The sequence below is a fragment of the Vicia villosa genome, unplaced genomic scaffold (genome assembly GCF_029867415.1).
Source record: "Vicia villosa cultivar HV-30 ecotype Madison, WI unplaced genomic scaffold, Vvil1.0 ctg.000856F_1_1, whole genome shotgun sequence".
In the NCBI taxonomy this organism is placed as follows: domain Eukaryota; kingdom Viridiplantae; phylum Streptophyta; class Magnoliopsida; order Fabales; family Fabaceae; genus Vicia; species Vicia villosa.
Window position 1 is genome coordinate 691,116 of NW_026705385.1, and position 15,854 is coordinate 706,969.

A 15,854-nucleotide genomic window follows, 5' to 3' on the forward strand; every position below is an offset into this window, starting at 1 on the left:
CCTTCCATGAGGACTTAACGGAGTGCCATATAGGACTTATTACACCGTGACTCCCTGCCGCAAAGCACAAATGTAAACACACCAACAAAAACAACGCCTCTTTCGAGGGCTTGGCCAGATGCATGTCTAAGTCCTACTTCTCATGTTATGGGATGATGCGGAAAGCGGTAAAGGGGACAAGGAGACAATACTGAACGGATAGCAAATCCTCAATGAGCTAGCAAGCGTAAGCAGAAAAGTCCGGAATACTTTGCGTAAGCCATCATCAAACAAAGCAAGTCAGAAAGCGTCGGCGTGAAAATAAATCACGAGCGACATATGGTACACGTCGAGCATAACCACATGAGCAACCTGCAAGAGAAACAATCCAGACAATACAAGAGTATATATCTCAATGAATGAGAGATTAGGTGTCTGGCATCGGAAATAGGTTCGTGTCCCACAAATAAAGTGGAACACGACTCAAATCAATCGCACTGGAAGCGAATTCGTGTCCCACAAATAAAGTGGAACACGAAGCAATCGAAGGCTCTCTCGAAGTACCTCGCACATCTCAACAATCAAATCAGTAATAACAAGGAAGCACGCTATAGAAAATACTAGCAATTAAGTTCTAATTAAATCCTAAACAAAAATCTAACAAGATTAAATTGTTTTTCATAGCATTTTTATCTAAGAAATAGAACTAAACTATGTAACAAAAATTAAATTCTAACAAGCAAAGGAAATTACATGTTTTGTTCCTTTTTTTATCAATGCGAAAAAGCTAATTAAATGATTGTTTTTCATACATTTTTATTTTACTAAAAATAATAGGCAACAAACTAGTTAAAAAAAGAACTAAATCTAATATGAATTATGCACACAGGGGGTTTGTGGAGCAATTATAGTGTAATAAAGTGGTAAGGGCGCAGGGCCCAGGAAATTAGCCCAAACAGAGTTTATATCACAGTTTTTGGCACCAAAAATCATGGTGTATCGGGCTCAAAGGGAGGTGTAGCATGCAGCAACTGTCAAGGCCCAAGGATCCAATTCAACATCATACTTTCTAATCACATGACCATTATTATTTTCAATTAATGTCAATTAGTTCCAACTAATCAGATTTTTATATCAATTAATTTCTGATTAACAACAATTAATAGGATTAAAAGACAAAATCAAAACAGAAAGGGGATTAGGTTACATTTTTTGGTAGCTTTCACGTTAGCAATGTTTCCCTTCTTCAACGTACAAACAGCGCCGCTCCTCCCAATCTTCTTCTTCGATTAAACTCGTCGACACCACCGTGAGCCAACGTCTCGTCCTCCGCCCGTCTCAATCTCTCGGTTCCATCTCCGTCTTGCATTTCCGATCTCTCTCAATCAAACGCATTCTCTAATTCAAACTACCGGAGTTTGTCCAATGTACCTCCAATACCGTTGATGTTAAGAAAACCAGAGAACATTCAAGAACCGGTGAGTTTTGCTTTTCCTCCTTCCTCTTAATCTTCTTTTCGTGTGATTTCTGAACTTTCGTACGGATCCTTATCGTGTTGTTCTAATTAACGTTTTCTTATGCTTCTATTGTTCGTTGTTGAAATTCTGAGATGAAGATGTGAGGAATTCTGAAGAGTGATGAAGGTCGTGGATTCTTGATGACTGATGATGATGAACTTCAAATTATTGTTATGCAGGTTGCTAGCTGTGCAAAGTTGAAGGTGATGATTCTCATGAAAAGTGGAGATTGAAGATGATGAATCGGTTATTCAAGATGAAGATTCGAGAGAGAATTGAAGAAGTTTGTTACATTTTCGGTTGGAGGCGAGTTCTAATCTATTATGTTTTTCTTATTCTCTTCTCTGTTCTTTTTGTAATAGAGGTTATTGATTCTGGACGAAGGTTGATGATGAGGATGATGAACACGGTTCAGAGATCCAGAGAGAGTGAGGGAAAATATGAAGGAGATTGAAGGTTTTTGTGGTATGAATCTAAGAATTCTATTGATGGTGATGGAGATGGTTGAGATGAGTATTGAAGATTGGAGAAGTGTTGTGATTGAAGGTGAAGATGAATGTTATGAAGAAGGTCGATTCAGCGATGGTGCAAAAGATTGGAGAGAGAGGTAAAATTTGTTACGTTTTTTTTGGAATCCTGTTATCGATCTCCCTTTACTCCCCCCTTTTGGTTTTCTGTTATGCCGATTTTATTTATTGCTGTTATGAGCTTCCTATCACCTCCTTTTCTTTTGTGCTGCTGGTTCGTTTTTGTTCGAACCGAAACCGAAACCGGTTCGGTTTATTTCTGCCTTGTGAAGCCATGAGATTGCAGGGTCTTTGTGTAGCTTCTTGACTGAATTTTTATTGATTTCTTGATACAACAGGTTTGTTATGCAACTCGGATTTGGTCCCTCGATGCGCAGAGCTGCCTCTTTGTCTTTTGCGTCGGAATATGATGTTGTAACCAACCATGGTTTAGATGTAATTAATTCCTTTGCCACTATTTATGTAATTCAAATCATTATAAAATGGATATGCTGGAATGTAGCGTGTATGAACTTTATGAATTTTGTATAATGATGGTTGTACGGAAAATTGAATGAGAACTTGAATTTTTGGATGAATAATAGTGTATGTTTTTGTGTTAGACTTGAAATATCAATGAACAATATTCTCTTTCTAAATGAATTTTGAATGAGTATTTTCCTTCAAGGCTTCCAATTTCATCTTCTTTTGAGGAATGACTTTGATTTTGAGTTTTTTTAAACGATGAACATTTGTTGAATCAGGACTGAATGAAGAATTTTGGTCTTGTAAAACTATACCATCGAATGAATATGAGCCTTTGGATCTTGATGGTCTTTGAATAACACTCATGGATCTTAACTTGATTTGAATCCTTGAGGAACAAACGTCTTAAACAAAATATGAATAATAGAATCAATTAGATCATCAAATCAAATTCATCCTCACATCATTGGGACCTTAATTCTTTAATTCAAACCAAACTTATACGATTAAAAGTATAATGGCGCCCTGAACATGATGCTCTCTTTAAGCTTATAACTTTGTACCATGAATCATTCTTTTGTAATTCACCTCACAAGCTCTTGACTTAATGATCTCAAAACAACAAAAGTTCTTTATCATTTTTCTTTGATTTTTGAATGACGAAATAAACGTCATCCATAACTTATAGCACAGACAGAGGGCAAATTTTGGGGTGCAACAGCGGCCCCTATTCAAACTTCTTGAACCTGGCGAGTGAGAAATGAAAGTTTCGAATTGTTGAGGTGGAAGGAGATTGAATACCAGAATGAACTCGAAAATTTGCGCTCTTGATCAACAGAAGATTCCATCTTGTAAGAAGGAATGTACCACCCCGCAAGAAGGGAGAAAAAACTTCAGTTGACCTGGATAATTAAATAGCTCCAACTTGCGATAAGAAGGAACATGTAACCCCACAGGCAGGGGAAAAGACTTCAATTGATCTGGGTATCAAGAGAAGGCACATCTTCGAATGATCAGATATCAGACGTAGTAGATGTCTTCCGAACAGGAATCGGGGATAGATGTCTTAGTCGATCTGGGAATCGAAAGGAGATATTCCGGTTGATCTGGGCATCAACGGGTAGTAAGTATCTCTGGTCTGGGTACCAAGGCAACATCTCCATCTGATGCAATTAAATAATCAGGCAGATATTCCAACTGATCTGGGTATCAGCGGCTTGCTCCTTCGTAAGATCGACGAGATTCGGAGGCGGTTCCCTCAACTGAAAGTCTGGTTTATCAAGAATAGGAACAATATCTCTTCCAAACTGTGTACGCCGGGAAAGGAAGTCTTTAAACTGATCTAGGCTCGATGCTAGAAAATAAGTAGAACAATCCTCTTCTGAATGACAAAGTCAATCAGGAAGATATCTCCATCTGATCTGGGCATCAGTGGCTTGCTCCTTCGCAAGATCGACGAGATCCGGAGGCGGTTCCCTCAACTGAAAGTCTGATTTATCAGGAATAGGAACGGATATCTCTTCCAAACTGTGTGCTCCGGGAAAGGAAGTCTTTAAACTGATCTAGGCTCAATGCTAGAAAATAAGTAGAACAATCCTCTTCTGAATGACAAAGTCAATCAGGTAGATATCTCAATCTGATCTGGGTATCAGTGGCTTGCTCCTTCGTAAGATCGACGAGATCCGGAGGCGGTTCCTTCAACTAATCTGAATCTGAATATTAGGATAGGAACAGATATCTCTTCCGAACTGTGTACGCTGGGAAAAGAAAACATCCTCAACTGATAGTAAGCATCTAGACTGGGCAGACGAGTTCTTCTTCTGAACGAAAATAAATCGTCAGGACATAGATATTTCCAACTGATCTGAGGCATCAGCAGGCTTGCTCCTTCGGAAGATCGACAGAGATCCGGAGGCGGTTCCTTCAACTGAACTGGAATCAGGATAGGAACAAATATCTTCAACCGATCTGGGGACATCGGGAATAAGCATGACTTTCATCTAATCTGACAATGTCAGGGAGAGGGAGACAAACTTCTTCTGATTTAGACATCAGGATAAGCGCCTGTAATGATGAGGCGAATTGCTCTCTGAGAGGCATTTGTATCTTGATAACTTTCCTGCAAAAAGAAACAGATATGATATGATTTATGCATGATGCATGTATGAATGTTTGTGGAATAACGTTCCTGAGAAGGAGGACCCTATACACTTTGAGAATGCAATGTGAATGATGCATGATTCGGACGTTGCTTAGGGAGACAGCGGAGGAGCACTGAATTGCTGAAGAAGTCCTGGAGAGAGTATGGAACTCTGCGGGGAGGACAAGATGAGTGACCAGATGTCACTATTGCGAGCTGGCAAAGATGGATCAGAAATCTGCTGGAGATGATCAAATCTAGACGCGAGCTCTGGCTGGGGAACAAATCCTGCTTGGGGATTAGAACATCCCAATTGACCGCTTAGGGAATACCCTGGCAACTTCATCGGAGAAACAAATTCTCGACACTTCGGGGATGTGGAGATAAAGGCAAGTCATGAAGACAACTCGGATGGGGAGTACCACTTGCTGGTGTAGGACGCATTCCGCTGGGGAAATCCTTGATAGACGCAGATTCTATTGAGGATGCATGTGAGTTTCTTCTGAGGAGAAACTCAGTGGGGAAGATGAATACTTCTGCATAATGATCCACTGAGAAGATAAGAAATCCGCTGGGGATAAGGAACTTAGCATAAGAACCTCTTGTTAAGACAACTCCACTGGGGAATAAGATGACTCTCCTGGGGAAAACAGGTCAATCTGTTGAGGAGAGAAATACTCTACTAGGGAGAATGAGGAACTTAGGTAAGGAATCTCATTAAGAGCTTGCTGGGGAATCAGATACCATTCTATCATGATTCAACTAGGGAGAAGACACTCCACTGGGGAATGAGGCTTCTGAAGCACGGAGATTGCATTGAAATGTGCTTTGCCGAGGAACAAAGAAAACTTCGTATGAATGCACTCAGCTGGGGCATGAGAATCTCTCATTCGGCTAGATCTGCCGATGTGTTGACATGGTGTACTCAATAGGATGTACCTGCATGATAAACAGATGAAAATGCCCCAGGATATAGCATGACATCTCCACGGGATTTCCTCATATGGTAGAGGATGGTGATGCTCACCCATAATATACAAATGCAGGAGCAAACAGATTGTCACATATCTGGGCTTTGAAACTCTCCAAACCGGAAATGAATTCAATGAGCTGATAGGCAAATAGTGATTAGAATGTCAAACATGCATCGTCCGAAGTATCAAACATGCATTGGTTCTCCAAGAGAATGCCACCATGAAGTGGGCTTAAGGGGTCAAGCAAGTGTTTACTTCACAGAGACCAAACAGAAATTGGCTTTCAAAGTGTTATGCAGATTCGCTTTGACTATAAGGATGCCAATAGCTGATGGACTTTCGGTATCTAACTGCTGAGTATGACGACCCTGACGGTTCTCAAGTTCATAAGTTGTTTAGCTCACACCCGAACTGTAAATTGGACACCTCCTGATGAGGAAAGAATGCCACTGCATAGTGCTTTGCCGCAGCCTGTAAAGACTTTAAAGAAATTTGTCTCGTAAGGACTTCTCGAGATTTGTGCTATCATAGCCATCTTGCCCCAGTATCTTGACTTTTGGTACCATGCCCCTGATTGACCTGTATTGGAATTAGCTTCGACTGTGCTTGGGTGAATGCCCCTGATTACTCAGCACTTTGAGAGATTCTATGAATCTTGACCTGATTGCCACAAATTGATTGAAAACTTACTCTATAGAGTATTCAAACGCTTCTTGTGCCCCTGAGGGTGATCAAACTTTGAAATATTGTTGCCTTTGCTCAACGGAATTCTGAAGACAATTTGTCCTTCGGGAGGATACAACTTTCCATTTGAAGTTCATGATGGAAACTTTCTTGATGTTAAGCACTAGTTCATATGCAAAGAATGTTTATTATGGGAAATATAATTCTAATGCAAAGAGTATGTTTGTCTCGAAGTTAAAAGAAACTTTATGAAAGGATGCCGTAACATCGAGTTTTTTTGTTAAAGAGAGATGGTGTGATACCAACTCAAGCGCTTAGCAGATCTCCTAGGAGTTAGCTTACCGTATTCTCGTGTATATTCTGCTTTCGAATTAACCCATGCTTCAATTAGGACTTTTCAGGGTTGTAACGTGGCCAGGTTCACAGTTTTTAGAAAAAAGGATTTTTAGGCTCGAAATATTTGGTGCCCACCCCCTTCGTGATGTTCTCCAGTCCTAAGTTCAGTTAACTTGACATGAGCATTCATCTTTCAAGAGGAGTTTGGAAATGATTGAGGATCTAATGAGGCGTTCGGGCATGGCAGTCACTTTACCTTTTGTTTCTGGTGTCTGATCACACGACTTTGTTCTTTTGATGAGGATTCTTACTTTGTAATCCTTGTTTTTCGCTTTTGCTTTGCTTTTTTTTTGTTTCCCTAACTTTTTCCTGGAAAAATTCTTTTGAATTTTGATTTGGATGTCCAGCGGGATGCCCTAACTTTTGCCTAAGTCACATGTTTTCAAGCTGTTGACTTAGCGGGCTTTTTTTTTCTTCATTTTTTTGATTCATTCTTTTCTTTTGAACAAGTCGTGTGATCCTGAATCTGTTATTTGTTGGAAGTGATTGTGAATGCCTGAGTCTTTGATTGATGAAGAATTACCATTGTGGTATCGTCATCCTTTGACCTCCTGATGTGAGGGATAAACCACAACGGCTTTGATATTGGTCTCGACCTCCTGATGTGAGGGATAAATTTGATGTCTCAACCTCCTGAGGTGAGGGATAATCGTGGTGGATTTGACTTTCCTCAATCTTTTGAAAGATAGCCATTATTGTATCCTTAGATGTGTGCTCCTGATGAATTTTGAATGCCCGATCAGGTTAACTGAATACTACCCTACCCCAGGGTTAAATGTGAAGGTTTTTTTTCATGAATAGAAAAGAAACTCCTACTTCGAAGGCTCAGAGGGGTTATCGAGGGTTTCACTCCCTTATATCTCCAGTGTTTGGGGATTTGAAACAATGCATGTACATTATCAACAGGGTTCTACTCAAAAGCATACCATTTGAGGTTCTTGGTATTATGTGTTCATCATTCTCTCTGCAGAGTTATCATGCTTTGTTAACAAGAGTTGAGTATCACAAAAAAGCATAGAGAAACATATAAGAGCAAAAGCGAATGGATTTTTTAAAGACAAACATATCCAATGCATTATGATTATAGTTCAAAAATAAACAAGTTTTGCATGCAACAATAGTGAATAAACCAAGAAAGCTTAAACATGAACATGCATGATGATTTAAGAATTTCCTATGTTGAGGAGATCCTCTCCGTATGGACTTATTGCTTCAGAAGATCCGCTAAGTCAAAGGAGAACTTCAATTCTGGCCCTCAAGTGCGAATGTGATAGTCTCGGTGTCAATCAAGTCTTGAACCTTGTCTTTGAATGACTTACAGTCTTCAATCAGATAACTAAGTGCCCTAGAGTGGAAAACACGCCAAGCACTAGCATATGTTCTTGTAGAACACTTCAGATTACTTCCCAGCAGAAGATTCCGGCAAAGTCATACAGAAGTTGCAAGTGCTCATCTTTTAGGGATTTGAGCCATGCCAGTGGTGCACAAACTCAAGATACAAGGAGTCTTGCTTATCCCTCGTTCGGGAGCCCTCAAAACAGCGACTGAAGTTTGTGAATACTTTAGGGATTTGAGATGCCAAGGATGCGAACCCAAGAACACAGAGTCTTGCTTATCCCTCGGTCAGGAGTCCTAAATATAGTTGTTGAAATAGAAAACACCATCATGAATGGAGGAAACTTGTATTACTATCAGCGAACAACAATAACCTCTGCCGCTTGGTCATCAAAGTCACAACTTGGAACACACAATAGCTATCGTGAATGAAACCTCTAGCAGAATCAATTGCAAGTGATTCTCATGAGTTACATCCTCGAGGAAGAACAAACATTCTACTTGCAGCAAATGAAATGGGATTGACCAGTAGAAACCATTATGAATAATCTCAACCATCTCTGCATCGAGCAAGTCTTGAACTTTTTTGTACTTCAACACCTTGTAAGGCTTGACATTATGATCAGGTGCCCCGAGAATGGAAAACACCGAGTATTGTCATCGAAATCAGGAGAGTGGTCGGTAATGAGAAAGACCCAACGCACGAATCTTAACCAACTGAAATTCCAACAAGCAGTGTTTTAGGGATTCGAGCAATGCGAATGGTGCAATGCTCAAGATACACAATGTCTTGCTTATCCCTCGTGCGGGAGCCCCAAGCAACTTCAAAGACTTGCAGATCCTAACATCATAAGCAGGTTCCCCAGATTAGAATTCACACCTAGTGTCATCGTCATCCAGCAAAGAATATGTAGACATCCCCACAGTATGGAGCTTAACCAGTTGCAAATAAAGCAAGCATGGAGGCAAATGAGCATAAGACATGAGGATTAGATAGACTCGCCCTTCAAACCTCTTATGTCTTTGCTAAGAACATACCCCTTGAATTCACGAGAGAAAAGGAGATCAGCCGCTGACGAGGAGCTTCAGAAACCGTAAGGTTGTGGAAAAGATCCACGAAATACTCCCTGAGTTTTTCTTACTAGGAATCCTTGAGCATGGGTAACAACTTGCTTGTCTTCATAAACAACCCCGACTGAACCTTCTTATCTGTCAATTCCCCACAACATTGTTCCATGACTAATCTTTGAGCACATAACAAGAACAAATCACGTCTCTGAGTCTGGTGAGAGTACCAAGTCTGAATAAGAGATCCTCGATCTTGAACACCTGTTATGCATGAAATGTATGAGATGCATGATATGCGTGTAATGCCATGTTCATTCGATTTCCCAGGAATCCCCGTGTTTTGATTTTTTTAGCAAATAAGAGATGGAAAAGCACGATACAAGGCTTAAAGATACGATTCCTTGGAAATGGAAGGAACATGTATGCCAGTTATTTTTTGTACATCATTTTTTGGAAAGTAAATATGCAATGATGCAAAGTGGTGGGAACCACAATACTGGATATATCTGGGATGTCGAGAAATCACACGGCACAAGTTCAAAGGTTCCGCTTCAAATGATAAACCACACAGAATACGGAATGTCAATCCACCGAACATAAACCCATAGAACAAAGATTACCACTTGAACAAGAACCATAGTACCCCACGAACAGGAACCAATAGTACACTCGAAAAAGATCAAAGGTAACCCACGAACAAGGACCATGGTAACAACCCTCGAACGAGAACAGCGGTAACCCACGAACGAGGATAGCGGTAACCCACGAACGAGAACAGCGGTAACCCACGAACAAAAACAGCGGTCACCAACAATGTACTTGTTATATGATCACTGATTCCCGCCCCACTCACGGGTAAAATCTAGGCAAAGGAAAGGTCATGAAACGCAGTATACGGTACGCCCGAAGGTAAGCATCATCACAGCGCGGACGCGAGTGACGATAATACCTCCGTTTGAAACCATTACTCTGCTCGTGGTCACATAATCCATCCCGAGACGTACACCTCGAGAAAAACCATGCTCCCACTCTATCCCGACACATAGCATCTTCTTGTCTTTTGACTTTGAAGAGCTTGAGCGTGATACCATTCAGAACTTCAGTGCTTCTACTTCTGACTTCATGTTCTTCTGATGCTTCATAGTCCATGTTCTGATTCTGCTTGACCATCTTCTGATGTCTTCCCAGAGCATGTTCTGATGTAGCCATCTAGAACCTTCTGAGCCAGTGCTTCTGAGTGCTGAATTGTGCATACTCTTTATGTATTTCCTGAAATGGAAAATGCAAAGGATTAGAGTACCACGTTGTCTTATACAAAATTCATATATAATGTTATCATCAAAACATAGAATATTGATCAGAACAAATCTTGTTCTAACAATCTCCCCCTTTTTGATGATGACACAAACATATGTAATTGATATGAATTTGTAACCGGAATATCAGATGACAAAAGACAATTACACAGTAATAGCATAAGCATATAATCATAGTATGTGAATATGTCTCCCCCTGAGATTAACAATCTCCCCCTGAAATAAATACTAGAAGAATTTATAAATAAAAGACTTCCCTGAGTATTTTTCCATTTCAGTCGAGACTTTCACTGTGCATAGAACTTCATAATATTCAGAGCTTCTACTTCTTGCTTCCATAGGACAGCTTCAGAGCTTTGAATTTCTTCTTTGTAATCAATTGAATCTTAGCATGCTTGATTGTATCAGATCATTCTTCAATGTATCAGAGCATTTTTACATCCTAGAATGTATCAGAGAATACTAAACCATATGTATCAGAGCATGAATGTATCAGAGCATGAATGTATCAGAGCATTCTTAAAAAAATGTATCAGAGCATTCTAAGAAGAATATCAGAACATTCTTCTTGCTTCTGATCTTGAAGCTTCACAGAACTAAGCTTGCTTCAATTCTTTAAGAACATGCTTCTTTATAGAATTGCTTTTCCCAATGTATTTGCTTCTCATGTTGAACTTTTTCAAAATATCTTCAATCCTGCAAAAAATCTCAAAGACATAGAACTTGCAAATAATGTTAGGAAATGTTGAGACTTAATCCCAGCAACTGATATAATAAATCAAATCAATTATCATGTTTCTCCCCCTTTTTTTCATAACATCAAAAAGCATTAAAATATTCACATGTAAAAGACACACAGAGTGAAGAAGATAAAACTTTCATTGATTAAAATATCAGAAGGTACAAAAGATAGATAGAAGCAGATGCAAGAAAAACAGATGCATAGAAATAAAGAAAACAGACTAAGACCAAAGACAGACTACGACGGGCCAAGCCTAGAAGCTAAGATGGCCAGAAGGTTCTTAATCTCAGTAGTGTCTTCCTTCTGATTCTTCATGAATGATCTGAACTCATCATGAGTATCCTCATGCTTGTCCAGACGGGTAGCCAGATCAGCTTGATTCTGTTGAAGAGCCTTCATAGTGTTTATCAAAACAGAGGCAGAAGGTCCAGCAGAAGAAGCATCAAAGCTATAATCCATAACATGAGGATTCTCAGCATTTTCTTCGACCATGAGAACATCATCTTGATTTTCCTTAGCAGGAGTTTTCTCAGCAAGATGATTCTCAACATCAGCTTCTGATACAAAAGTATCTTCAGAATAAACTGGAGCAGGGATCTCAACATCTGGATTTTCAAGAGCCAGAAGAATGTCAGCCATATTCTCTGGAGGTATTAGAGCAACCGGTTCTGATGGGTATTCAACACTTGGATATACCATATTTGGTGCTTTAACAGAAGGATTCTCCCTAAGCTAGTTGAATATAGACTGAAAGTCGCCAGTCATAACGTTGTATTGAGGCTTCCACACAACCAAAGCCAGAGGATGCACTTCTTCAAGCTCATCAACAGATTCCTTCTCTGCAAGAGATTTCCAGCTGGTGATAGGAAAGAAGTAGCTTTCTTCAAAGTCCCTTAGAAATCCAGAAGGACCAGGAGCATCACCCATACAAGCTTCTTGAAGCTTCAGAAGGTCAGAATGAATCTCTCTTCTGAAAGCTCTCCAGAGATTCCCAGAAGCAACATAATCCATGTTGGCATTATGTGCTACCTTCAGTGCATCTAAACCTGCCTGTACCTTAAGCTTTAAAAATTCAAAACGCACACCAACAGAAAGTTCAGAAGGTTTGGTTTTGAAATTTGTGGTTGAGGAGTCTGGGTTCAGAATGAAGTAGGGTTCAGGTTCTCTGTCAAGAGAAAGCAAAGATTCTGCTTCATTATCAGAATCCAAGACAACAACAACAGGGTCAGGGCGAGGTTTGGGTTTTAGTTACAATCACGCAAGAGGTTGTTGAAAGAATCAGAATCAAAAGATTTAGAAGCAGCAGTATTGCGGACCTCAGGACTGACAACGGGAGGGGAGTTGGAATGAGGAGTAGGTTGAGAAATGGAGAAAATGGTATGAGGAGGAAATAGGGTGTTGAGGGGTAAGATTTCTAGGATTGGTTCAAAAAAAAGGGTGGTCAGAAACAAGATTAGGCGCAGTGCCTTTAGTCTTGGGTGAATGAGGAGGGGTGAGAACATTGGTGGTTGGAGGTGATTTAGCTGGGGCTTTTTTGGTTGAATATCTGGTTGAGAGGGTGGGGGAACTTCTGTTGGTACAGATTTTGAAGATAAAATAGGTACAGAAACAGGTTAAGAAATATGAATACCTGAAGATCTCTTCTTGTGAGGCCTCTCAGATTCATCTTCAACTGCCTTCCTCTTCTTCTGAATCACCACCTTCTGCTTTCCTTTTGAAATTTCTTTCTTCCTTTCTTCTTCCTTTCTTCTTCCTTTATCTCTTCTTCTTCATTCTCCTCTTCTCTTTCAACAACTTTCTTTTCTTCTTTATTTTTCTTGTCTTTCTTCTTCTTATCTTTCTTCTTTTTCTTCTTCTTTTCTTCGTCCTTCTTATCATCCTTCTCATCATCCTTCTTATCTTCCTTCTTATCTTCCTTCTTCTGCTTTTTCTTTTCAACATCACCTTCTTTCTTCTGATTTTCCTTCTGTTCCTCAGCCTTCTCTTCATTTCTCTTCTCTTCACTAATGGATGGAAGATCTAACCTTCGCTTTGTTCTTCTTTCTTGTTGGGGCGCAACTTCTGGAAAGACTTCTGGTACTCCATCATTAGTAGTCAGAAGCTTCTGCTTGCTTATCCCGATAGGAGCACATTTAGAACCATCTTGTTTGAGAATAGAAAGATAATGAACCATAACATCTGGTTGTTCATTTTTGAAGAACACCTCAAAATCAGCTAAAATCAGACCTCTTCTGGTTCTAACTTCTGGATTTGCTTGAGGAGTAGAATCAATTGATTGGATTAAGCCCATTTTCTTCAGAGTATGAGCATTCAGAGTACTCCCAATAATGGTGTAAGGATTATTGATTACTCCAGCAAACTCAAACTGTTCAACAATCTTGGTTTGAACCAGAAGATCTGTAATGATCCTCCCAAAAGGAATAACATTCCTCTTTTGCTTCAGTTTGTTTTCATCTCTGGAATCTTTTACAGCATTCCACAAGTGATTGAAAATAATGTAAGGGATATCCACCTTTTTCTACGTACCAAGGCAATACATGATGTATTATTGGTCTCTATTGATGAAGTTTGATGAACTCGTTGATTTCCTGTGGTAGAAACAACCTAGAAGAATCTTTGTCCATATCTTGTATATGTTCTTCAGATCCTTAACTTCCTTTGATTTCTTGCCATCTGTAAATAATTCAACGTAGACAGCATTCCAATCGGTTCTTGGAGTTGCTTAGCACCTTCAGAATCCATCAACCCAAACAGCATTCTCATGGTGGTTTCAGTGATGGGGAAGAATCAACCATGAACGAAAGAGACTATAGCTTTAGGAATAACAGTTGCATGAACCCATAACTCCTTCACTAAGTCTGGATAGATTGGTCCACAGAATTCATAGAACAATGGCGCCCATCCTTGAAACACCAAATTCTCTTTAATATGAATTTCATGTTTTTCCAGATTATCAACATCTACCATTAACACACAGATGACTTCCAACTGATCCAAAGGAATCAAACAGGTTATTGGTGGAACAAGTTGTTGCTCTTGTTCTTGTTCATGTTGTTGCTGAGAAGAAGAACCAACATTCTAAGTAGAAGGGGAAGCCATGGAAGCTCTTCTGAGATTTTTGGTTTTCTTTTTAGGGTTAGAGAAAAAGAGAGAAAAGGTTGCAGAAACGCATAAACTTAAAGAGAGAATGAATGAGTGAAAAGAGAAAATGAGATTATGAGAGATGTATAAATAGACACGGATTTGAAACAAAATGCAATTAAATTCTGAGAATGAACAGTTATAGAATGCAGAGAATCAAATGCATTTAATGTTGAGTGACGTTAGGGTAAAACGTGATATTTGAAATGATTTGCACAGTTACCTAGTGCGGCGTCTCATCAACTGCACGCATGCTTGTCCTTTCAGATTGAACACGTGTTCATCTTCTGGAATAGTTAGTGACAGCTGCTTTGCTTTAAAAGAAATTCTGAGTCAACTTAAACATATGAAACGTTAGCAATAACAAAATCAGAATATCTAACTGATCAACATTTTCAGAACATCTGATAAGAAAATAAATGATCATTTCAAATCTAATCCATATATTAGAACTTCTCATCCTTTCATTCTGGGCATTAATCCATACTGATATTCTTTAGAATGAACTTAAACCAATCTTCAGCAAGGGGTTTTGTAAAGATATAATCCCATTGATGGTCTGTATCAACAAAGTTTAAAGATAGAACACCCTTCTGAACATAGTCCCTAATGAAATGATGTTTAATCTCAATATGTTTAGCTTTGGAATGTAAGAAAGGATTCTTAGATAAATAAATAGCAGAAGTATTATCATAGAAGATAGGAATGTTACTCTCATATATCTGATAATCTTCTAGCTGACTCTTCATCCAGAGCATCTGTGTACTACATCCAGCAGCAGCACCAACATATTCTGCTTCTATTGTAGAGAGGGCAATTGTAGCTTGCTTCTTGCTGTACCAAGAGATCAGATGACTTCCAAGAAATTGACAACTTTCAGAAGTACTTTTCCTTTCAACTCTATCTCCAGCGTAATCAGCATCACAAAATCCTACTAAGTTGTATTCTTCAGATCTTCTGTAGACTAAACTAGCATTAGTAGTATCTTTCAGATACCTCAGAATTCTCTTAACACCAGTTAAGTGAGATTCTCTAGGATCTGATTGGAATCTTGCACACAGACAAACACTGAATAAAATGTCAGGTCATGAAGCAGTAAGATATAGAAGAGATCCAATCATACCTTTGTAGAGCTTCTGATCTACCTTCTTACTTACCTCATCCTTACGTAATACACACGGTTGATACATAGGAGTCTTTGCTTCTTTGCTTTCTGAAAGAATAAACTTCTTCAGAAGTTCTTTCACATATTTGGTCTGATGAACGTAAGTTCCTTCAGAAGTTTGATTGATCTGGATGCTAAGGAAATACTTGAGTTCTCCCATCAAGCCCATTTCAAACTCAGCCTGCATAGACTTTGCAAACTCCTTTCCAAGTGTAGCATTAGAGGTTCCAAAGATAATATCATCAACATATATTTGACAAATTAAAATATCCATTTTAAAGGTTTTACAGAAGAGAGTTGTATCCACTTTTCCTCTAGTGAAACCATTATCCAGAAGGAAAGAACTTAATCTTTCATACCAAGCTCTTGGAGCTTGCTTCAGGCAATATAATGATTTCTTTAATT

The 15,854-nt window shown here is 39.2% G+C and overlaps 1 long non-coding RNA gene across 2 annotated transcripts; it reads left to right on the forward strand.

The window, feature by feature from the left end:
• The first annotated feature begins 1,139 nt into the window (after nucleotides 1-1,139).
• LOC131631665 (uncharacterized) lies at nucleotides 1,140-2,624 on the forward strand. 2 transcript variants are annotated; one of them, XR_009292774.1, is made up of 3 exons: nucleotides 1,140-1,457; nucleotides 1,595-2,103; nucleotides 2,362-2,624. It is a non-coding gene; the product is annotated as an uncharacterized LOC131631665 (long non-coding RNA). The 2 variants fall into 2 exon arrangements; XR_009292773.1 differs by having other exon boundaries at nucleotides 1,143-1,457; nucleotides 1,676-2,103.
• Nucleotides 2,625-15,854: the final 13,230 nt, after the last annotated feature.